This window comes from Vicugna pacos, chromosome 1 (assembly GCF_048564905.1).
Source record: "Vicugna pacos chromosome 1, VicPac4, whole genome shotgun sequence".
In the NCBI taxonomy this organism is placed as follows: Eukaryota; Metazoa; Chordata; class Mammalia; order Artiodactyla; family Camelidae; genus Vicugna; species Vicugna pacos.
In genome coordinates, this window is record NC_132987.1 from 81,547,292 (window position 1) to 81,573,345 (window position 26,054).

A 26,054-nucleotide genomic window follows, 5' to 3' on the forward strand; every position below is an offset into this window, starting at 1 on the left:
GAGAGTGGAGGCTCTGAACAAAGCAGCCCAGTTCTTAGAGTGCAGAAGAGATGAGATTTAGGTGGTTTGATTTCTTATTTCATTCAGGCTTTGCTACATACCTGCCTTTAATGACCAAATTTTACAGGTGACTTATTTATAAATATCTTTCAAAATAATGTTGTTGAACTTAGCCCTTAACTCTATCCTATGTATGTTCTAAAAGTCAATAAATGTGAAGCCTGAATTTCTTCTTCCGTACATCTGTCAGTTATGGAATAACCAAAAACAAACCAAAACAGCTCCTAGGTTTGGTATGGTGGGTAAATCATTTTGTTCCAGGTCACTGCTAAAGACGATTATGTCTCCAGCAATTTTTTTTTTTAATGGAAGTACTTACTGGGGATAGAACCCAGGACCTCATTCATGCTAAGCATGTGCTCTACCATTGAGCTATTACTCTCACCACCATCCCCACCCCGAATAATTTTGATCCTGAAGAGATACGGCCTGACTTCCTCAGAGCCAGAGAACAGGAGTCCTGCTGTTTTCAGCTGCTCTCCTTGCTCAACCTACCATCTGGTCCCTTCAAACCCACACCTCAAGGGACTGAATGAATTAACAGATCCTGTAGGTTTAAATACCCTCCACATACCTCCCAGGAGTGCCTGGAGGACGCCTCAGGCAAGGTAATTATGGAAGACTATTGGAAGCTCCTGGATTCTGCAGACAGAAGGGGAAGTGGGAGACTTGAACTTGGAAACAGAAATCCAGAGCTGCTGGTAGGCTGAGGTGTTCCCTCAGATACTAATCCCTGATACACAGAGACACTCTTTGCTTTCCAGTGAATGCCAGAATGATTCCAGTATAAATTCCCTTTTACACCACTTAAACAGGAAACAATTTCACTATCTTCAAATTGATGGTTTCTCTTTTTTTTTTTTTAATTTTCTGTTCCCTTCTCCTCCTTTGGCTAGATGCTTGATAATTCCAGTATTATTTCACTCTTGGATAGATCACTCTCCTGCAAATGAATACTGGGCTCAGGTGCACTCCTAACACTCCATGAATCCTTCACCTAATTAATGAGAGGTGAGTCTCTCAACCTACTGCCCAGGTCCCAGGGCAGATTATTAGCACCATTGCTTTTGATGGATCTTTTTAAGTGCTTCTCTTGGGAAAGATATTTGAAAGTCACATTTAAATAAAGATTCAAAAATTACTGAACATTAATTCTCTTCTAGTCTCAAATGCTATTTCTGGCGAAGGTTATAGAGGCCATTTTAATGGAAGAAATATACCATTATTTAGTTACCCCCAATTCCCAACATGCAGCAAAGGACTTTTACTAATCTTCCTCCATCTTCCCTCCCCACCCCAACCCTGACCTGACCTTCTCTAATGATATAATAGATTTGCATTCACATTGGAAACATAAAGAATGAAGTGAAAGAGAAAAGAACTAGAGCTCATAGAGGTTTCTTCTATCTTTTTACCCCAACACAACCCTTGGGAGGTGGCATCTTGATCAAAGCATTTGTATGACTTGCAATTTAATGTTGTGTCCAAGAAAATTCTTTTCTTTCTCTCTCCTCTGTCTTATCCTCAGTTGATACATTAGAGTAAAACCAAAGAGGCTTTTTCCCATATAGAATTATAAAGCTGGAAAGAACTAAAATCCAATTCACTCCAAAAAGGAGATTACTCAGAGAGAGTAAGTTACTTTCCCAAAGACACAAGCTTGTTAGCAGCAAAACCATCATGTGAGATCAGGTCTCCTGACACCTACCATTCTTCCTCCTCCAGGAGGTAACTTCAGTATAATTTGTGAATTTGTCATTTTTTTTAAAGAAAGTCAAGCATATATCTTTTCCTGGTCTGCCTTAAGACAAAAATTTTAAATTGATAAGATTCAGATGCCAAAAGAAATAATTATGGAATTGCAATTGCATTTATACTTCCTAAAGTGTAGAGTAAAAGCTGCTATGGAAGAAAAATAAAAGGGAAAAATGAAATTAAGAAAGAAATGAGTTTGAAGCTTTCTCAACATTTATAAGCTTCTAAGAGATATATTCGGAAAAATAACCAAAATACTAACTCATGGCAGAGGAAGACATTAAAACAACAAAGTAATGCTAAGTGCAACTTTGCAGAATGTTTCTACTATCAGGAAGGCAAGAGACCAATGAAGGAAGAAATGAGAATAGTGGTGGGTAAAACTGGAAGTAAAGATGCTCTGGATGGCAAATAGCTCATCTATTAAAGAGGCAAAGAGGAATATAATTCACATATTAAATGAACACAAAGGATCTGTCATCACACATTGATTTTGCACTGAAGCGTCATAGGGGACCTCGGTCAAAAAGCAAAGATAGTTAAATTAGGCCAACAGTGCAAAGCTGCAGCACTGGAGGGAAATGATCATAGAATTGTATTTCAGGGAAAATGAGAGAACACTTAATATAACAGGAAAATAAAAGCTGTATTATCCTTCTGTATACACATGTAAATCCTCTTAGCTTCATAGGGAGCTCATGCATGTCCAGAAAAAGCCGCTGCTTTCTCTCTTGAGTGAGCAAATAGGTCTGTGTGAGCAACGGCAGCCTGGCAGGGGTTAGAGGTGGGACTGATGAAGTCAGGGCACGGAAGAGACTTCTCCTAACACTCTCATCCCCGGGGAAAAGGGTTTTCAGATCTGAAAAGACATGGATCACCTTCTTAGATAGATTTCCATTCAGTTCTCAAGGAGGAGAGCACTGAACTTGCCCTCCAGATCTTAGAATTTCTATCACATGTACCCACAGCAGTGAGAGACAGGGACTTTTCTCATGGATGCCCCAGTGCCTGCCCTTTCAAATGTCATCTCCCTTAGGCTCAAAATTAAAATAGAAATTATTTATAATAATCCTTCTAAAGTTTATATTCCACAACCTTTTATAAATTACACACCATACTTAAAAATTTCATCTTTCTGCCCAAAACTGCACACACTTCCTTAACATACCTCTAGTCAATAAGACACAAAATCAGATGATAGATTTTTCAATGGTCATTAATAAGTATCAGTACAGAAAAGTATTCATTAACCATAATTGATTGAAAGAAGTCAAGTTGAAAGTTGTCTGCAGGCATCAAATGTTAATTTTTAGGACAAATATTAATCACATACTACAAGATCACCAGAAAGCACTCGGGTGGTAGAAGCAGGCAACTCAAGCTCTTTATTTGGACAACGTACCAACTAGTGTGAGGATATGGGGTGAGTAATACACCTGTTCAAAGATCGCATCTATCTGTTTTGGGAGCACAGAGGCAAGTATCTGACCAGATACTGCAGATGTCACAAAGTCATTCTTTGCAGCCAGGACACCACAGGCAGCTTACTCTCTGTGCTCACCTTGTGATCCCTAGTGAATGGAGGCAAGGACTTCCTGGAGAAGCTGCAAAGATGGTTAGTCCTCTGAAGATCAAGCATAGGATAACAAACTTACAAGGACAGAGAGAAGAAATTAGGTCCATTAGGAATCGCTTACTGGCTGTGGGGTGGGCGCATATTCCTGAGAGGGAAGTAGGAAGCTTACTGAAAAGGGAAGCGCTCAGGTGCCCTGGGCTTGAATCTGGATGCCAGCTGATTACTACCGAGGAGGCAGGTTTTGGGCAGTGGTTTTGCTCATAGGTGACTCCATAATCCTATGTAAATAGTCATGAGATATTTATCTTTTTATAGCACACTTACTCCTTTTTTTTTTTTAACCTATGGGATTTCCTACGAAAGTGGGAACAAAAGGGAGTTATGCCTTGTGTGTTTGGGGCCCGTGATCCTTGGTCCATGTGTAGGGGTATGTCCTGCTTGTCAATGGCACGGGTCACGTGCAGTGAGTCAGGGTGTAACTTTTGGACGGTGCCGTTGAAAGTCCACTCTCCAGCTTGGGGATAGGTGCTATTAAAGGTTGAGGGAAAAGGGGAAACACAAAGGTCAAGGACAGCCTTGGAGAAGCAGAGTGAGGAGGCAGTGGCTGCTGTGAGTAGAGTACGCTCTCCTCTTTAGGAGAGCAGTTTCTACTTCTGGAGCTGCAGATGGCTTCAAACTTTCAAAATCAGAAATAGTAGCACACTGGCAGCAACTGCTGTGTGAGGCGACGGGGCAGAAAGCGGGACTGGTGGGAGCGGCAGGCGAACACAGAAGGCCGACAGAAACAGCCGCAAGAAACAGCGCAAGAAACCAGGACCGTGCCTGCTAACGACGGGGACTTGGTGTGTTTCAAGATCCCAGGGACTGTATTAGTTGAAGACAAGAAATGAAATCCCATACTGTATAGCACAGGGAACTATATTCAATATCTTGTAGCAACCTATAATGAAAAAGAAAATGAAAAGGAATATGTGTATATGGATGACTGAAACACTATGCTGTACACCAGCAACTGACACAACATTGTAAACTGACTGTACTTCAATTAAAAAAAAAAAAAAGTTAAAATCAAAGCCGGCAGAGTTAAGAAAGAGCCAGCACTCCCTCCTCTGTGTTCTCAAAACACATACTGCAATTCATAATAAAGGACAATTTTTCATCTACACAATTGACTCTCTCGCTAAATTGTGAGCTTCTTCTAAAAGAGCTGGGAGCCGTCTTACTCACTTGCTTGTCCCTAGCACCCCAAGTGGTACTTGACATAGAGCAGAGGCTCAAAAGTGTTTTTTGAAAGAGAAAATACAAAGTCCGCAGGAAGAGGCGTGCTGAAGAGGGGAAAGGTTCAGTCGCGGCGTTTTAGAAGACTGTCTAGTGTAGCCCTGCCTCTGGCGGGAACCAGCTGTGGGACCCTAGAAAGCCATTTTATAGTTCTGAGATTTGGTTTCTTGATTGGCAAAATAAACTTATTTTTCCAGATTACTCTAGAATTCTATTATTTTTGAAAGTAAAATCTAAATATTTTGGAAGTTTGCTTCTAATAGCTAAGTACCAGTTTTTACTAGACTTAGCACCTACCAAAAATGGGCTGTGTTAGCCCCAAATTTTGAGAGTTTAATTCACTTTAGTAAACACACTAAACATTTAAAATTAACTCGACTCTAGTCTCAATAATAAAGTCACTAAATTGTGAGAAATACATTTTTAATCTCTCCAGATCTCTCTAAAATGAAAATATACTGCTCTCCCCAGTCTCATGTAAAAGCCATGAGGTTATTACTTTGCACCCGTTTACTCTCTGATTGGAAAGAGAATGATTAAGGTTACGCCTTAAGCTGATGAGTTCTATTAATCTTCCAGGTGATGCCTTTGTAAAAGAAAACACAAATTGCAGGTACACTGAATGTCTTTATTCTTCCAAAATGAAGGAGTTTCATAAAGATTGGGAATGTTTGAAATGAATTGTGTAAGGGCGTATTTATTTGTTTAATTATCTGTGTAAGCCATAGCATAATGAAAATATTGTAATTGTGCGGCTTTCGAAAGGAACACTAAGGAGAAAATTGTAAACATCATGGATGGGGAATTATGCACACAAAGACTAATAACTACAATCATGTTATTCAGAACTAGGGTGGTAATTTGCCCCTTAGGGGGTAAATTTGGAAAAAATACGTATATGGTTTAATCACGTGACTGTCACTTAATGGGTGTTGTACTGTGAAAGCCACACACACCACACTGAACATCCAGTAATAATTATTTCTTTTAGTAATTCTCCTGGTGGCTTCTCTAGTATCTGTAATTGCCCTGTTCTCAAAAACAGCACACTTTACACGGCACCTACCCAACCAATAAAATGGATGGGTGGTTACAACATAGACTTAGCAATTAGAGATTTTTTTTTCTTTCAATATTTCATTTCTGAGGGCTTTTTCTAAAGGGGAAAAATAAAATAAAATGAGTAGATGAAATTTTCCTATTGTGAGACCTAGGAATCTCAGCTGAGGGTGTCTCTTTATGAAGTGTTTTCCTCGGGGATTATTTGCCAAATATGTTAGAGAAAATGGCTTGCTTTGTGATAGAAGAGCAACTTGTATTTAATTGGGGAACCGCTTTTCCATCCTTTGCTCTTATCACTCTAATCCTACTCTTTGCCCCAAGAGACCAAACTTTGTGCACTGCATCTCCCAGACACGTTATTTGGCTTCCAGTTGGGTTGGCCAATGGGAAGTCACTGGCACGTAATCAAGGGCTTCGGCCGGCACCCCCTCTCTATCAGTAGCTGTGCATCTCCAGGGCTGGAGCTCCTTTTGGTGGAGAACTTCCTCTGTGACTCCAGCTCTCCTTGGGCTTCTGTATCTCTCTTTATATTCCCTCTCCTTCCTATCCCTGGGGAGTTAACTGCATCCTACTGTTGCTATCTCTGGGTGCCACATCACCCCTATGTATCCTCTGAACTCTCCATGTCTTTGAATTATTACTTTCACAGAAATATCATTTGAACCATCTGAAGTGAATTCTGTCTTCTTCTAAGGTGCCAGCCATAAATTCTAACGGCTTATGCACTTAATGGTAGTCAGTGATAAATGATTTTTAGCATGATGAGTTGCTTGATTATAGTTCAAATGTTGCTAAAACAGTTTTACTAACAATGTATTGTGGTGGATACTGCAAAGAAATGAATGACTGCTTGCCCTCTGCCTCAACTTGGGACAACACTGAGGTCCATCCTGGCCCCGGAGCCTGCCATAGGTTGGCAGATGCCTCATTGGTTACTTCAATATGATTGGCTCTCCCCTCTGCCCACTCGTGCAGATACATCTCCTGAGAGCAGCCCCCAGTAAATCTTCTGCATGCAATTCTCAGTTTCTGAGACTGTTTCCAGGGAAGCGAATCTAAGTCATGAAGTGACTGGGATGAGCCTAGATCTGAGCTAGAGGAAGAATATAGCTAAAGCCCAAAATTCAGCAAATACTTAGACCGTGACTGTAAGAATCAAATCCTTCTACAGTGTCTCATGGAAAAAACTGCTTAGTCATCAGTGTAGCTCTCACTGAGAATAGAAAAGGCACTTCCTCCCTTCTAGTGTTAGAGCTCGTTTCACCAAGCACCCCACAGAATGACTGCAGCCTAGCAGAACATGTATGCGACTCCATCAGGGACTAGGTGGGGAGACATCTGAACTGTGCTAGCTAGCACTGTCTCCCAAACCATGGCTCCAGCTTTCTGGCCTCCATTCTCCCTTCTTCCAGGGATGTGACTGCCCCTGCCTGCTGCAATGGGTTGGTTCCATGGAACCAAATTCGAGCATGGGTTCCTACCTGAGGCAGCCAGCTCATTAGGACTCTGAGGAGTGCAGCAAGTCAGTCTTTAAAAAGAACTGATCAAAAACAATCACTGAATTAAAAAGGCCAGAAATAGGTTTCAAGTTTGAGCTGCAGAGGCAAGAACATTGATAGGAGTGGGCTGGGGCAAAGATAACAGTCCAGCAACAGACGAAGAGAATTCTGGGCACCTCCACAAAAAAGGCTTGGGCTTTTGAGACTTGCCTGCAAGTGTGTCGATGAGGGTGGATAAGGCAAAAAAATCAAAAGGTTATTTCCAGTGGGTGGGGAATAGCTCATGGTAGAGCGCATGCTTAGCATGCACGAGGTCCTGGGTTCAATCCCCAGTTCCTCTGTTAAAAATAAATAAATTTTTAAAAAGATTGTTTCCATTATCGTAATTTCTCTTCTCAGTGAGTCCCCCGGTAAGGATCATTAGTAAGCGGATGATTGCTTTCTATTAGGAGCCAGGGAAGCTCGAAGAAGCTACAGACAACAGTCTTTAGCACAAGCGACTGCAGTCAGCTGGAATGGGTGAGCAAAAAAGACTGGAAGAGGCAGAATGAGCGAGGTAGGCACAGAGCCTTGAAATCTACGACAATGTAATCAGCTTCAGGAAAGGATATCAGCAAAATATGCATATGAGGTAACTGGATATCTGAAATTACATTTAAATGGATTAAGTCTGCTAAAAATGATCAATAGTAATTTTAAGGCTTCTTTGTAAGATCAACCTCATACAAATCTTAGAGGTTTTTCTCCTACACAGAACAGTATGAAATAAAATCAAAACAGGGAAAAGATGACTGTACTTAATGATTGAAAAAACCCTAAATGACTAATCAATTTTCCTTGGAAAAATATGTTTGAATACCACAGCTTAAAAGCTTACATTAGTTTCTATTCCAACGCTTGAAAGTTAGCAACAGAATAATGCAATTTTCTTTGCAATAATCATAGTCTTACTGCACCTACTTACTATAAACAAAAGATAAAAACTGGTCAATAAGACAATCTGTTTATTTAACTCCCAATCTCCCAGGCAGATTCTAGCTAAATAAAAAAGGTAATCTAAGGTTAGTCTTTCATGGAAATGCTCTTTTAATGAAAAATAACCCTATTTTAACTAATACTCATTTTAAAACAGATTCAGAACTAAGAATCCTCTTTAAATTCAGGCTAATAAATTTCATGGGATTCAGAGTACTTGTAGTCCAAATAGGTCCTTACCAAAGGCTTTGCTATTACAGCCAGCCAGATTTAGTGGACCTGACTTCACAAACAATGGAGATTTGGAAACCCTAATAGAGTTACTCACAAAGCAGTCTTAATGAACTGCAACTAACTGAAATAAACATTTTGTAAGGTGGCTTCTGCCCAATTTAACCACATCCATGGAGGTAATACCTTTGGGATGGGGAGATCTTGAAATCTTCTTCCATTTTAGGAACTCTGCATTATCTCCTAGGTCTTTTAACCTCATAATAATCCAGATGGGTGACTGTGTTTTTCCCCAGCCTCTCAATGAGGAATAGCATTTGTGTTCTGCTCTTTTGGGAGTCCCCAGGCAAGTCTAAGGCAGGAATACACATGGTGCCTCCAATGTCCTGCTTCCCCCATATACACTCATTCTCTTTATGGAGGCAGGGAGGGGTGTGGGAGCCTGAATTCTAAGTTGGCTCCCCAGATTTCCACCCCATCGTGCACATGTCCTGTATAATTCTTCCCACTTCTGCGTGAGTGAGACCTGTGAATATGATGGGATACTTTCTTTCCTGAACAAGTAGTGTGATATGACAAATGTGATAGGATAGTCAATCCTCCTGGACTTGAAGAAGCAAGGTGGCATGTTGTGGAGAAGACCACATGGCAGGGAACAGTGAATGGCCTCTAAGCTAAGGACCTCAGTCCTATAATAGCAAGGAACTGAATTCTAACAGTACATGAATTTGGAAGAGAACCTCAAGCTCCAGTAAGAAAATCTCAAGCCCAGCTGACACCCTGATTTTAACTTTGTGAGACCCTGAGCAAGGGACCCAACTCAGACTCCTGATTCACAACAGGATGTAATAAGTGGGTGTTGTTTTAAGTTGCTATCTTTGTGTTAACTGGCTACACAGCAATAGCAAACTAATACAAAAGAGGAGGGGAGGGGAAGGAATGGCTGTGATCTTGAATAGTATTAATGACTCCTCTGTGGTGTGTATATGAAGTATTTGGACTTTCTCAAAGCTGCCTTTGCATAGGCCCTCATAGCAAAGACGATGACGGTATTGCGTAGTGGCAAAGAACATGGGTCCTGGAGTCAAGCCATTAAACCTGATTTCCCATTCTGCCACTTAATCACCGTGTGAACTCAAATGAGGAAATTAAGCTCATTGTGCCTCGGCTTCCTCACTTATAAAAGAGAGAATAGAATAGTTCCCAGGATTGCTGTAGCTGTTAAATGAGCTAGTCTATACGAAGAGCCAAGTTGGGGGCAGAGAAACCACCTAAAAAAGTTTAGCTGCTACTGTTTCTCAGGTGCCAGCCGTAATGTGAGGACTCTATCCCCACTTCCAGCATAACAGAGTTAGGAGACTCATGCTGCAGTAACAGAAACTCAAACACACTTGCTTAGATGGAAAAAATATTTTCTTTTGCCTTGTTATAGAAAGTTCTAGTAAAGAGGGTGGTTTCAGATACTGACTGGCTAAGGCACAATGTCAGGGTGTAGCTCTCTACACCTGCTGGGATCCTTTCTAGGCTCTGTGTTGGCTTTAACCATTTTCTGATGCCCCTAGCAGTAGTTAATGGTGCAATGGCTTTAGTTGACCCAAATTTCAAATCCTTATACCATGTTTGGTCTCCAGGTAAGTGGAAGGAAGGAAGGAAGGAAGGGAGGGAGGAAAAAGAAGGAAAAGGAAAGGAAAGGAGGGAGGAAAACTTTTTTCCAAGCACTTTAGTAAATGCTTCCTAGTATCCCAACAGATTTGACTGAAATATACATACACCCAGAACCAAGCAGAGGGGCCAAGAAGATGGGGCAGGATTCTCTGACTGAACCTCTCACAGTCCTCCTCTGGAATTGAGAGTTAGTCAAGTCACTTCTATTAAAAATTTATACTTGAAAATTGAGCACGATGGTTTCTCAAAAGAAAATCAAAGCAGCTTGTTATGGGTTGAGAACTGTCTCCCAAAAAAGATATGTTGAAGCTCTACCCTCCAGTACCTGTGAATGACCTTAGATGGAAACAGGCTCTTTGTAGACTTACTTAGCTAAGATGAGGTCATCAGGACGGACCCTAATCCAAAATGAGTTTATAAGAATGTCTTTATAAGAAGAGGAATTTTGGCCAGGTGAGGACAGAGGTGGAGATTGCAGTGATGCATCTACAAACCAAGGAGCCCCAAGGCCCACCAGCAAACACTGGGAACTAGAAGAGGTAATAAGGGATTCTCTTCTACAGGTTTCAAAAGAAACATTAACCTGCTGACACTTTAATTTCAGACTTCTAGTCTCCAGAACTGTAAGACAATAAAGTCCTGTGATTTTAAGCCATTCAGTTGGTGGAACTTTGTTAATGCAGCCCTCAGAAACCAATACATCACTGTTGGTGATGATAGAAAGATGCTAGGGGAGCAACAGAAAACGTCCCTTATAATCTTCCAAAGAAGCAATGAGGGTGCTTGGAAAATAAAATCATCCAGGAGACACTGTATCATTTGTGTAATTTCACAACTAGTTCGTCCTCTACTTGCCACTCGTTTGTAACCTCTCTTGAGCTCAGGGTCATTGGAAACTCGGTAAATAATTTGGCTTCCCTCTTTCTTTAAGTGACTTTCAAGAAAATTAAAGCCAAGTTTCCAACAAAGAAATATGCAAGTGTACAAAGTGGAATGAGAAATAGCTCCTCAGCACCAGGTTAAGTGGCCACAGGGTCTTAAATAATTTGTTTTAGAAACCATTGCACGTATCACTACTGTCTCAGCAAGCAGTATAAACCACCAGTATCACAGAGAACGTTAACCTGAAGTGGCTAATGCATATAAATCCCAATTCTACTCCCTTTCAACACAAAATAAGTGAGCATGTGGAGAAAAGGATACGGTCACACAGCCAGTAGGTTAAAGTTATCATCTATGCTAGTTTGCTAAACACTATCCCAGTTTTAGCATTGAAAGTCCTGTGTTTCAGGACATCTCTCCATCCCAAAGAAATTCGGTTGGTTGATCACCCTATACAGAGATTTGAATACAGGAAGTCTAATGTGGAGATGGTGTTCTTAAACCATACCAGCCCATACCTTCCATTTCAATCACTTTCATTTGGGTACGGAGCATGACATGGTTTGAATCCCCCATGACTGGTCCAAAGCCTGTGCTTTGTTATCCTGTAGCACAATTCATCTCTGACCCTACAACCTAGACATCTGACAGAAGCTTCACTTTACATCCAAAGAATGGAAGCTACTGTTGGGGCTCAGGGAGGGATGGCATAATGCGTATTTTGAATTACCGTTCCTTAAGAAATGGCCAACAAAAGAAGAACACTCTGACCTGTCTTCCTGAAAGCAGGAAATAAATCTCTCATGTGAAAGGTGCACTCCCTGCATCTGGAAGGTAGAGAGACACTATTATGGCCGAAGACAGGAAAGCCTATGTAAACAAACCCTGTTCCTTCTTCATTTCCTCCCCCAAGGCCAAACTCTGTCTAGATTCTTCACTAACTGAGCACCCAAAACCTAAGTTTATTTCAGTCCTGTCAATTCATCACCAATTTATTGTTTCTTTGTCTAAAAGTATAAAAGCTGCCTGCTTTGGCCACTTCTTAGGTCCTATTTTTAGGAGACCCCCTTGTGCATGATTTAAAATTCATTTCTTTTTCTCCTATTAATCTGTCTTGTGTCAATTTTGTTAGCCCGGCCACAAGAACTCAAGAGAGGAGAGGGGGAAATTGCCCCCTCCCAACACTGTCCTTTCTTTGCCTTCCAAGAGTCTGACAGCAGGATGCCCCCACTCCCAGCCCTCTGTCACAGCCACCTCTCACACGAGGAGGAAATCTTCATTTGCTCAGAGGGTCCCAGGGAATAACGACAAAGTTCACGTTTCCCATGGGCTCCTTCCCTGGAATAAGACCCAGGACTCACTGAAGTCTCGGAGTGAAGAGTCAGAAGGGTCAGGGTAGCTAAGTCACCCAGCCTCTGACACTGACTCACCCTCAGCACTTTATTTCAGATCAGGATAACCTACAAGGTCTGAATGCTCAGGTACACTATGGATTTCTTCTAAAAAAAGACCTTCTGATTCTATTGATGTCCATTTTCTGATGTCTATTGCTCTTGTTAAAAGTCCTATGCCACAACTAAAGCCATTTTTAAGTGCATTACCAGTCATCTTGGAAGAATAATTTCAGGCATTCTCTTACATTTCCTTAAGCTTCCTGAACTAAAAGCAATTTACTTTTTGGAGGTGCATCAGAAAGAAAGTCCACTAAAGGTTGAATTTCCTCTTTTCTAATTCAGTCCCTTGAATGCTCTTCTCCTTACCTTTCCCCTCCCACAAAAGTTTCCCTTATCCCTCGGATTCAGACCCAAATTCTGTCTCCCCTAGAAATCTTCCCAATTTTCTTTATACACAAATAATGAAAAAATGTTTAAATTGTAACATTTTACTGTGTGTCAAACACTGTGCCAGACAGATAGACAGGCACACAATCTTAGATTAAATATATATAATCTTAATCTTCACAACTACCCTATGAAGCACATAGCATTCTGATTATCTTAATTCACAGATCAGAAAATTCACTTACCAAGAAATTAAGTACTTTGCCCAATGTCACACAGCTAGACAGAGTCAAGGTTCAAACCCAGACCTGCTAACGTGAAACTCTGTGTTCCTAAATTGTAATTATCTCACGATAATTCCCCACACATTCACTTCCAGAATCACCCATCAGGTACACAGCTCAGCTGTGGCTTAACCCATGTTCCTGGCTATTGTCCGGTGACTTTTCATGAGTGTGTCATGTTTATCCCATGTATACCTAGAACATCCAGGATTACAGGAACTCTACTCCGTGCCTCTTGGAATCTCCAGCACTTAGCACAGTGCTTTTCTCAGTATTAATCTTGGTCTTCATCCAAATCTAACATTATGATAGGGCTTGTCTTGGAAGGAATGCAAGTATTGGTTGATTGTATACCACAAATAAGTATTTGATTCAGAAGTGCACAACATTTTATTCACGTATGTTGCAAGTATTGAAATATGTGAAAACTGATGAGATGAGAAATATTCCATTCATTCATTATATGTTCAGCATTATTTACCAAACAAGTACTTATCTACATTTTGTATTTAAAAGATACTTCTTTAAAAGCACTGAATAGATGCAAAGATGAGTGAGATGCAGATTTTTGCCTTAAAGAATTTTCAATTAAGCAAGGCAGGTATGATTGGGAAGTAAAATAAATGAAGATGAATTACGTAAGAGAGACAGGTTTTCCTCTCAGTTTGACCCTCAAGGTGGGTGGAATTTGGACAAGAGGAAATGGGCAAAGGCAGTCCCAGCAGAGAGAAAGAACTGCAGGAGCAAGATGCAGAGGCAGCAAAGGACAGACTCTATGCAGAGCACAGTGGTTCCCAGTCTACATGAAGTATTGAGAGCAGAAGCAAGTGAGGCTAAAAAGGTAGGTTACATCAGATGGCCTCATTAGGAGGCTAAGACATCTAAATATCCTGAGTGTTTAACAAAAGGCATGATAGCAAGAGATCTGCTTCCAGAAAAATTAATTCTTCAGCAATGTGAAGCATGGATGAAAAGAAAAAGAAATGCGAAGGAGAAACAATCGGGGAAATTGGCATTGAATTACAGTGAAGATTATCAGTATTTTGTGCCTATCAATCCTCATTTACAAACTAAAGATATTTGCTATCTAAATTTCAAGTAGAATTCATGAAATATTGACTCTAAGATATTTTGTGATCTTTTGAAGAAATGTATGTAATAGATATGTCTCTTAAATTACCAATGCTAGAAACTACCGGTCAGACCTGGAGATACTGAATCTCAGCTGGTACCATCGCGTCCTCATTCTCATCTCCGTAGGTCTTTGCTTATATGCCTATTAAACAATTTATCACAGGCTGTCTTTCATTTAGAATTATTTGCATATATAACGCCCATTATTTTGTCAGCACCTACAGGAGAAGAAATATAGCACAGAGGATACTGTCTGTGAAGGAATAGGGGGGCAAGTAACTGGCTTCTAACCAACCCCCACCAAGAGCAGCTTTAACACAGAGGCTGTGCTCCAGGAAGCAGGTAATGGGCCAGTAATCTCAGAAGAATACCCAGACCCTCCAGGGCTCCTCCCTAAAGCCAGGACTCCTCGAGGTTAAGAGGAATGCAGCACCCTGTAAAATGCCCTGATTGTTACCACCTTTTCCATTCTATCCAGTTTTTCCATAAAACCTCCAGCCCCCAACCCCAAGGCAGTGTCACCGTCTCTAAGACATAAGCCTGCAGTGACTCCCCTTGGCCTGGCAAAGCAGGAAAGCTGTTCTTTTCTGATTTTCTCAAAATTCTGCCTCCGTGTCTCAACCCATTTTTCAGGGTACAGAGGCCGTTTTTTTTGCGGCAACATCTAGAAAAAACATTGGTAGTGGATACATGTTCATTAAATTAAATCAGAAGTCACTTCTAATTTTTGATGATGCATTTAGTTTTTTATCATCCATTGATGTCTGAACAACCATTGAGTACCTACTATGTAAAGACACTGAAGTTAGGCAGCAATATGGAAATTTAAAACATTCACAGTGAAGAGCAAGTAATCATTAACTATAATATAGTCTTACAAGTGTTGTGATGAAGATGATCACAATTAGGAAGCCTCCTAACCCAACTGGAGGTGCACTGAAAAGCTTCCCAGAAACTGGAACTTCTACAACGAGTAGAAACAACCCAGGAAGGCAGGATATCAAAAGCCATTGTGTAGTGTCCTGTTAAGTTTTCTACATTTCCAAGTACTCTGTAACTTTAAATTAAAGACAATCTTTGACCTTATTTACTTAACTTCCTTATCTTTGAAAGAAAAAAGCTATTGAAGCCATACCTTTTATTTTAATATTCTTCGGGCTTTGGAGGCAGAGAGAACCTGGGTTTGATTCGCACCTCTTCTGCTTAGTAACTATTTGAGACCAAATTTCTCACCTGCAAAATAGATACACTGTGTAAATGACTTTCAGGTTTGTTGGGAGAATTACAGGAGATGCTTACGTAAGATACCTATCAAAGTTCATTGTTCTTGCCAAGCCAACTTCACCCCCCACCTTGTATGACTCCTCCCATCACTTCTCGGTCTCCCTGCACCCAGTCCCACACTCCTCCTTTTGCCACCATTTCTTGAGGGAGTATCTTCAAGGTGTGATTTCTGGAGTAGACAGGGTAGCCAGTGGCAATTAGAAAAGTAAGAGGGAGAGAAACCCCTGTCCTCTGATGTGATATTCAAGCTACGTGTTCAAACATCCTTTAATCACGTCATTCCATACTAAGAGACCCTCATGATCTCCCTGGTTATTATACTTTATTCCTATTCTTAACCATCATGCTTTAAATAATGTAGCCTCCCTCCTTCCATCTCAAATTTTTGCCCATGCTTCCTATTATGGAAACTTCGCTCCACTTACACTATTCCACAAATCCACAGGCCCAGCCCCACTTTGATGTTTTCAATCGCCTACACCTAGAACGTCTTCTCTAGTCACCTTTATTTATCACTGCTCTACCCATCTTTTGGCAACAAATTCAATTTTGCATCTATCTCGTTATGTATCTTTTCCATTTCACCAGGTGTCACATACGCCTTCTCTAAACTCCTATTCTACCATAGTTAGCACCATATGACTTAGTATTATTATTGACCACTGGTTTGTTTCAAATGCTACTTTTTTTCTCTTTCACTCCTTAACATAAAGAAACCGAAATTTGCCCCTGAGACAACCAATTTAATGTCCTAATTTACAAATTCAGCCATCAAATCTGGGCAAGCTAACTTTATTCATCCATTAAAATTGACACTATTAAAAAAAATGGCTGCTTTCTTTTTGTGGCTTTCTTCTTCTCTGCTAGGCATGGTTTATCGCCTTTCCTCTGTCTCTGTTACAGATTTCTCGTGCTTTGTTTATCCTGTTACTGTTGCTAGTTTACATTGTCTCTCTTGCCTCCTTTCGCACGATCTGTCTGGGGATCTCCCTACTCTAGAAGTTTGTGTATGCTATCCATACCACCTCCTGTCCAAATCGCTTCTCTGTGCTTCAAGTCTCTGTTCCCAGATCACATGCAGGTATCAGACACTCAACCTGTGCCCACGAGAATCTCTTCCTCTGTTCCCTATTGTGGGTGGTGGCACCATCATCAACCTCGTCATTCAGACCAGAGACCAGGGCATCAGCCTTGCCTTTTCCCAACCTTTCACCAACCACAAGAAATGCATCACCAAGGCTTGTTAAGTTTACTTAGGCACTGTTCTCTGAGTTATTTTCCCAGTTCTGATCCCTACTGCTACTACTTGTTTTGCATCAATGACCTGAAATGAAAATCAGACCTTCATAACCTATTTTAGAACTCTTCCAATTTTTCTCATTGCCAAAAAGATGACCTCCCAGTTCCTTAGGCCCCCAGCTTTCTAGACTATCTAGCTACACTCACACATGCCAGATATTTATAGCCCTGCCTGCGCCGTGCACCTCACTTGTCCAGGCTGTTCCCTCGGATTGGAATCTCTTCTTCCTATTCATTCTAAGGGATTCTATTTAAACATCTTCCTTTCTGCACTTTCTCAGACCCCAGCAATAAACAAAGTTGGTCATTTTACCACTCTGCTTCTCTCCTAGAGCCTGCAGAAAGAAGCATAGCCTGCCAACAGGTGAAACTCCTCCTGAATTTCTGAACAATAGAACTGTAAGATAACACATTTGTGTTATTTTAAGCCAAAAAGTTTGTGATAATTTGTCATGGCAACGTAGAAAAACTAACCTGGTATATATCCAATAAATACCTACTTTTGTACATAAAAGTTTCAATTCAGTCTGGTGAGAGCTGCATGGGAGACTGAAAACATATGTGGTAAGCCTCCCATCTTAAGGCGGGGAAATTTCTTATTCAACAAGGACTATTTGTTATCAAGTATAATACATGTTTAGGGGGAAAGGCAGCATTGCTTCCCTCAGCAGGCAATTTCAGTGTTTTATCACCATATGATCAAGCACCTCCCATGTCCAACAGAGTTCTCACTTGCCACTAATTTAAGATTATTTTCTTACAACTATTTCCTTGTGGACAGAGTATAACTGGCCAACCTCCCACTCCTAAATGTCCTACAAATTCTCAAAGACAGAAATCAAGTTTGCCCTTAGAATTCTTCTCACAAGAGTTTAACTTTTTCTCAAATGCCTTTTCAATTTCTATAATTATTTTTATTTCCCTTCTCTGGATTCCTTTTTAAAAGATTAATTTGAGATGCAATACATTTGGCCAGTGCCAAGGTTAGTCTAGAATTAGAAAAAAGATTTCTCATTTTCAAGCTTCTTGTAATGACAAAACCACGCAACTTTAACAACTAATATGTAACATGGAATTTCTCAGATTAGGTAAATGTTTGTTCAGCAATAATTCTTAGCTGCTTTCAATCTATTTGAACCAGAGCCTCTAAAAATTTGCATTGTTTTGTAAAGTCTTTGTCCAGGGGAACTGAAAGGGAGAGAGAAAAAAATCAGCAAGAGAAAAAAATGAGAAAATGCATTTAAGATGAAAAGACTTAGTTTTATAAAAATATATTTTTCCTAGAAATGTCTATAAAGATGTTTCTCTACCAGTATAAGGCCCTGTCTTCCTCAATCAGGGATTTTGCTTTTCTGCTTCCTCTTAAATCTCAGCCAGCATTTCAAAAAATCAATATGGTTTAGTAATAATTCATAATCCTCTCCATGCTGCCTTTGTTAGCCAGTTGGAGCAGTCATATTTTGCTAGCTGGGTTTTTTACAAAAAAGTATTCAACAACAAACAGGAATCACAAATCACAGGTGTAGAGTTCTCAGAAGCCTGTTTGTTCTGCTGGGCAGTGTCCCCACGTAAGTCAGGCATGTCCAATAATTTTGATATAAGGAAAATTGGAGTCTTCCCTGGGAAAAGCAATTGGACACTTGCCTAATGTTCTTGTAAGTATAGAACAGCCGTGGCTCTTCAAGAACCGTGCTGTCTTCATTGATGTAAACCTAAGGAGGCCAATGTGTGGTCTTGTCCCCCAGACCAAAGAGAGTCCCTTCAATCCATGAGCTTGTTAAGTGTTTGTTTGTTTGTTTGTTTATAGAATGAATAAGCAAAATACTTTTTAGAATTGTGTATTTGTGACAGTCAATTCTGTAAGTCGACTTGGCTAGGCTCTAATACTCAGTTACTTAATCAGCACTAATCTAGGTGTCATGAAGGTATTTTGTAGACATGATTAACATCTCTAATAAGCTAACTCTAAGTAAAGGAGACCATCCTGCATCATGTGGGTAGGCCTCATGCAATCAGATGAGAGTCTTTAAGAGCAAAACTGAGGCTCCTTGAAGAAGGAGAAATTCTGCCTCAACACTGCAGCATCAGCCTTCTCCCCAAAGAGTTTCCAGCCTGCTGGCCTGCTCCTTCCCCCAGATTTCAGACTTGCCAGCCCCCATAATAATGTAAGTTATTCATGGCCTAACTACTGGGTCAGTTTCCCTGGAGCACTCTAAATGATGTAGTACTGGTTTTCCAAGTATGTAGATACTATTGAGATTTAAACACATACATTGACTTCAAATATATTTCTATGTAGTAATATTTGTCACTATGTATTTTCACAATTGCTCAATAACTAGTAAAATAAAAATTATACCAAAGAAAATCTGCAAAAAGTTTTTGACATTAATCAAGTGTTCTTAAGCTAAGAAAACTTGGGAAAATTTGGGAACTTTAAGATGACTACTCAGTCTGGAAACTAGATTTTGCCAACTCTATAGAAGAACAGACCTTATGCATAACTTTGACTATGAAAGGTGGAGAAACAGAGACCCTGAGACTCAGAGCATAAAATCACACGCTGCTTTCAGGCAACTGCTGGGCGGAAGGTTATATGATCTACCTTCAGAAACCTTGCCTTATGCCAGTCCTTATGGTACTGCAACTGTCTGCGTCCCTTCAGAGGCTCCATGAGGGTAAAGCTTACAACGCCCACTCATAACAGGCAAAGCAATAACTACCACACTTTGAACACATCCCATGCGCTTTGCCTCTTTATAAAGTATCCCATGAATATAGGTTATTCTCAAAATCCTATAAAATAGGAGTTACTTGAAACACGTGTTTACATGTGAAAAAACTGGACCTTGGAGAATTAATTGCCCAAAGTGTCTTTAGATTTATGCTGATTACCTAGCACTCATTAGAGTGATTTGTACATTGCAGGTGCTCACTAAATATTTGGTAATGAAGTAATACAGATGTTCCAAAGAGAACTAAATGCAAATCATTTATTTAACAGGTGAGGAAACTGAGGCCAAGACAGACTAAGTGACTCATCCACAAAGCACTGCAGGTTAATGGCACCAGAAGCCAGTTCTCTTGACTGTTCGGCTAGGATATCACAGAAGTGACGTTTCTGTATCTAATAGCTGTAGCTTCCTAGGCCCTTTGCAGGGTGAAACTATCCCTGTATCAGCTAACCAAGTGTCGTGTTTGGGCTTTGAGTAGGAAAATTTAGCTATGAATCCTTCCCTCTCAGCTCGCCAGACCATCCCTGCCCAGGACCAACGCAGTCCTCAAGAAAAGCAGATGACTGACGATTTCAGTCTTCTCTTGATGAAAAATGACAAACCAAAAAACCCTCTCCTAACCCATCCAGCTAGTAAGTTATTCATTTGAGTTTAGAAATCTTGCTTAGATGTGCAAGGATGTGTAATATTTGTGTAGGACATGTATAACTTTGCCCAAAAACCTGAGAGGACCCCCAAAGTTGTGAATGTTCTCCAGCCAATGGTTCTAAGACAGGATGACACAACTATCTCTTAGGCTTCCAAATTCCCATCAGAGACTATTTTTAGAAGTATTACCTGGGAAAGCTAATTTTGGGGGTGAAAGAAACTTTTTAAAAAATCAAAAAGAGAAAGGCTGCAAGTTATAAATTTCAGAGGTGAAATAAAGATATGTAGTAGCAATAGCACTGAACTGAATACATAGATTTGAAGCCAAAACCAAACATCTTAAGTGTATGTGTTGCAAACAGCATAACAGAATGAGAATCTCAAATTCACAATCAAAAAAACCTGGAGTTGAGGGGGAGAAAAAGCGTAAGATTCCAAACTCTCAGAAATCCTAGAATTAACAACTCTCCTGGCCACTGGAACTCCCAAATTTTCCCAAGGATGAATTATCTATTTGTGTGTCTTCGATCCCTTAGCTGTGACCTGGATGGAGACACTGGAGGAGCCCAATAATCGATGAGCAGTTATCTGCAATAAAGGTAAGTAAGCTTTACTTTTCCAAGATTGGAAAGGAAGGAGCTGTAAGCTGCTTCCCTTCCAAGCTCTGATTCTTGGCCTGTAGAGATCATCTTTGTCCATATACACAAATGTGAGTGTCAGCCGAGGGAGGCTGATGTGGGGTTCTAGGAGGTGAGCGGCCCAAACAAAAAAATGCATGAGGAGTTGCCATACCTCCGGACAGACTTCAGCCGGAGACACCATGGGGTTAACAACTCTTTATTGTCACAGGAAGGTGCGTGCCTATGATGCACCTGTCCCACTTTTTATCTGTTCTCTGCCAGTACATGCACACTTTGAGTTTCTTTGTTCATTAGGCTTACAGAATATCTCTAGCACATGCGTACTTCTATTTTCCTTGTTCTAAACCTTATATAATTGACGCATGCGTGGAGCAATTATTTACTGCATACTACAAACATGCTCTGATCGTGGCCTTGGGTCCCACGGCCTTAACTCATCTCAAGGCCAGCTCATATTTTACCCCCTAGGTCCTGGGGACCCTAGTCCACAGGACGGAGCATTGTGCCCAAAAACCACAACAACAATATAGAGTACAGCACCCTACTAATACACAGGCAGCTACAATAGCCAGGACAGCTAAGCTCCATCTCCAGGAGGACGTCAAGGATGACCACCAATTTTTAAAGGGGTCCTGAGTTACATGATCTATGCAATCCAATTCCTGATCTATTTCATGCAGTGCCTTAGTTACTTTCTTCTGGTGATCTGGTATATAGATACAACATTCAATATGTAACATAGCACATGTGCCACCCTGGCTTGCAGTGAGAATATCTAATGCCATTCTATTTTGTTAGACCACCTTTCGCATCTGGGTAGTCTCATCTAACAATTTCTCTGTAACTCTTCTAGTAACATTCAGTACAGCTGATATGTGCTGAGCCAAAGCTTCTACCTGCAATTCAACACTGATGGTCCCAGCACCAGGCAGGAACAGGGCCATAGGATAAAACTGTCAAGCTGCATGCTTTCCCTGGTGCCACCGGGTGTGCAGTGGGTCCCAGTTTGTGGGGCGCTCTGTTAAAATGGGCCAGATGTGTCCAGGCAAGTAAGCTCTACCCCAAGTACAGCGCCCTGTCCATTTAGCTGGAAGATAACACCATCCGTGGGTGCCACATACCCACAGGTACCCTGGTGGCAAGAAATCAGTGGGGTTTACGCCAATTAAAGGTCGTCCATCCCACCAGGTGGAGGCATTTACATTATAAATAATTTTGGCACATAGTTCTTCTGGGAGCCACCCCACTGTGCGGTTTGGAGCCTTGTGTTCAAACTGCTGCTCAATACAGAGAGGGCTTAAATGTCTCATTTTTACATAAACACTATTCATCCATCCCCACCCATTCCATACAGTCCTTTCAATTGGGGGGGAGGCAATGCCCCGCTCACATCGGAGTATCTCTTCAATAGTCTGCCGCCGCAAGTCCCAGGGTGATCTCGCTGTCCTGTTGGCATTCCATTGAATCAAGGTGTTCCAATTAACTCTGGACGCGGGGTGGAGGTGCCATGGCAGTCCATCTCCTGCGTCTATGGGAAGTTCAGTATAGACCCAACAGTGAGAGACGTTGTGGACTTGCGTGAATGTGTGTGCCCAGGAGAACGTGGTATTTGCTGTTACCCTGGACGGAAGGACAGAGCAGAGGTGGACACCATGATTGGCAAACCTCTCTCTTCTGGGAGGATGCAAGCCACTTTCTTATCCTGTGAGAGTACAGTCGCACGAACGGCTGTTCGCCCTGGGCGGTGGTACCACACCAACCCACCCACACTAGGTTGGTTACACTCTGGGAGAGCTTCAGGAGCTACCAGTGGAACTGCCCAAAGCTGTAGGGCTTCTGCTCCTTTAAGTAGGGACACTCCTGCTTTCCCTAGAGTAACATGCACATCAAAAGACCATTCCCCCACTCATGGGGTTACCTGCAGGGCTTTCTCTAGCCCATCACCCCATGGTTCCAAAAGGGTTAGCCAGGGGCTAACAGTCTGGACCTGATTCTTCCATGTCCAGGTGTCCTGTTTTCCCGAGTTCAACATCCTGGGGGAGTGTAATATTAATGTGTGCCCCACTTTTGAGACATCGGAGGCATTCTGCATGGGCCCAACTCTGAGCCTCTGAATAGTCCCTTGCAATAACTTTTCTAGTAGGCTCATACCTGTATGTAGGTTGTTCATTTAAAAGATGTACCACCTGCGGCAAGACACTGTTTTAGCCTCGCCCTTGTGGTTTGAGAGCCCTCAGTTTGTCCTTTAATAGGCCGTTGTATCGTTCAATCATTCCTGCTGCTTGAGGATGGTAAGGCACATGCAATATCCAGTTAATATCATTTTCCTTGGCCCATTCCTAGGTCTGTTGGGCAGTAAAAGGGGCCCCTGTATCACTTTGTATTTTTCAGGGAGTCCCATAAAAGGCCCGTAAAACTTCCAGTGCTCTAATAGTAGAGTCTTGTGTAGCTCGGGGCACATAGTGAGCAAAACCTAGACCAGTAGCGGTGTCTACCGCTGGCAGCAGGTACCGCAAGCCTGTACTAGGTGCAAAGAGGCCTACGTAACCTATTTGCCATACCTGCAATGGCTGAATTCTCCATGCAATCCTCCCCATCTGTTGGGGCCACTGCCGCCGGCGCAGGTGGTGCTTAGCCCACCATGGACATTGCCACGCGACATCTTTGGCTTCACTGTGGCTCAGGTGCAGGCCCCATCGGTCGGCTACCTGCCTCATTGTGTATGAGCCTACATGACCAAGTTTCTTATGGAGCCAGGGACCTATGTCGGGTCCTGGAACCATGGCCTGTACAGGGCAAAGCTGGGCTAGCACATCAGCAGCATCACTGCCCAGTGCCAGGGCTGGGCGGTGCCCTGGTACATGGTAAACAGTATACTGGCCTTCTTGGCCTTTATCCCATAACTGTTTCCACATCTGTTGTCCCCATAGGGGCTGGTGCCCAATCATCCAGTCTTGCAGGGCCCATTGGAGTATCCATGTTGCATGGCCAAACCATCGGTGCAAATCTGTAAGGGACTAGGTTCATTCATCAACACCAGCCATACTGCTCGTAACTCAGCCCATTAGCTGGATTGGCCTTCTCCAGTCTCATACCAGAAGGCTTCAGTGGCAGGGTGCAGGGCTACTGCAACCCAAGTGGGCAGACTGCCCTTACAAGATCCATCAGTATACCAAGCAGTTCCTGGGGGTGGCCCTTTCCCTTCACGAAAGGGACTGGGCACAGGGTCCACCCCTTGTTGTGAGAGCGTCTATACGTCCAGCGCAACAAATCTCACAGGCCCTAACACCTGCTGCAACTCCGCAGCCAAGGGGCTAGCGGTGTACTGGGCCCTCTCTTCCAAATAAGCACCCCACTTCGTCAGAGTTGGGGTTTGGGCAGTTCCTGATCGGGGTTGCTTTGCCCATGTCTGTACCCATCCTGCAACAGGGCATGTGGTCTGCACTTGGACCTCTCGCTTCCCCGTCAGGGGTTCGGTGGCAATCAAGGACGTGTAAGTTGCTAGCAATTTCTCAATCAGAGAATAACAACATTTAGCCCCTTTCTATAACTGAGACCAGAATCCTATGGGCACTTTCCGTTGCCCATGTTTTTGCCATAAGCCCCAGCCATATCCATCATGGTCCACATGGACTGTTAACCAGAAAGTGAGGTCTGGATCTATAGTGCGCAGTGCTTGCGCTTGGGCCATCGCCCTCTTAGTTTTAACAAATGCACATTTGGTCTCATCAGACCAATTCCAGACTTTTCCATTTTTAATCAGTTTATATAGGGGTTTGGCTGTTTGGGCCAAATGAGGAATAAATACCTGCCAGTATCCCAGAGGACTTAAATAAGTCTGTAACTGTTAAATTGTTTCAGGGCGGGAATATGCCTGGATCTTGTCTATTACTGCTTTAGGCAGCACTTTTGTCTTACCCGACCAGACAACACCCGAGAATTTGACAGAATATCCAGGTTCTTGCACTTTGTCCTTGTTCATGGTCCACCCCCAGCCCGCCAGGGCTTCTCGCAGCGCTGTGGCACTGGTTTCCAAATCTGAAAGCAAATCAGAGGTTAGCATTATGTCATCTATATAATGGAACACATGAACAGTATCCAGTTTGCTCCATGTAGCCAGGTCCTGGGCCACTAGGCCATGGCACAGTGTGGGGCTGTGCAGATATCCCTGCGGCAACACAACAAATGTCCATTGTCTGCCTTCCCAGGTGAAGGCAAACTGTTCTTGGCTCTCAGGGACTATGTCTTTTGAGAAGAATGCATTAGACAGGTCAACCACATAGTGACAAGTACCCAGTCTATGGGACAGCCGGTCCATCAAATCTGTTATATTCATCACAGCTGCATGCATGAGGGGAGTGACTTTATTCAGTTCCCAATAGTCCACTGTCATCCTCCAGGAGCCATCTGGCTTCTGCACTGGTCACACTGGAGAGTTATATGGGCTATGTGTAGCCTGAGTTACACTGGCTTCCTGAAGCTTTAGAATAGTCTGTCCTATTTCCTCATGGCCTCCAGGCAATCGATATTGCCGGACATCCACCATTCGTGTGACCTGTGACAAAATCAAAGGTGCGTGTGGAGGATGCCCCCATATAACTGTTTTCACCACGTGAACTCTCAGGTGAAATTCTCCTTGAGTCAACTGTATTTGCAATCCTTGCAAAATGTCTATCCCCAGAATATATTCAGCTACTGGGGATATATGCACTTCATTTGCAGCAGGGGGCAGACGGCCAATGCCCAAAATCAGAGTCTCTCGTTTAACATATATTTGCTTGTTTCCATATCCTTCTGTATCAACCCATGGCCCCTGAAAACGTTCCAGATTTCCATGCACCAATGGAACTTCAGCTCCTGTGTCTACTAGTGCCAATATTCACTGTTTATTCATGGGGGACCAGTGGATAGCTCAACATGTAGCCTCCAGTCACTGGGATGCCCCCCCCCCCCCCCCGTCCTGAACACCTTGGCCTTCCTCCTAGTCTGGGAGGAAATCAGCAAAGGCCACCTCTCAGGCCTGTTGGGAGGTTGGCAACGGAGTATATTGTTGCTCAGGCCATAATTGCTTCCTTAAGGCCATTAGCACCTCCAAAGGTTGGCCATGTAATTTTACACGGTTTAGGCCAGCTGCCCGTAAATCACACCGTATCTGCCGGCAATCTAGATCTTGGGGCCCTCCTAAAATTGGAGCATTCCCCTTTTTCCTCCTCTGTGTGGACTTCCCTTTCTGAGTCACTGCACGGGAGGAGGGGGTCTTGGAAT

General features: G+C 42.3%; 1 long non-coding RNA gene across 1 annotated transcript in view; it reads right to left on the bottom strand.

The window, feature by feature from the left end:
* LOC116277660 (uncharacterized) overlaps positions 1 to 15,515 on the bottom strand; it is a 113,156-nt gene extending 97,641 nt beyond the window's left edge. The window contains exon 1 of the long non-coding RNA XR_012075039.1: positions 15,318 to 15,515. This is a non-coding gene — a long non-coding RNA (uncharacterized lncRNA). The remainder of the gene's footprint in view (positions 1 to 15,317) is intronic.
* Between the last annotated feature and the right edge of the window lie 10,539 nt (positions 15,516 to 26,054).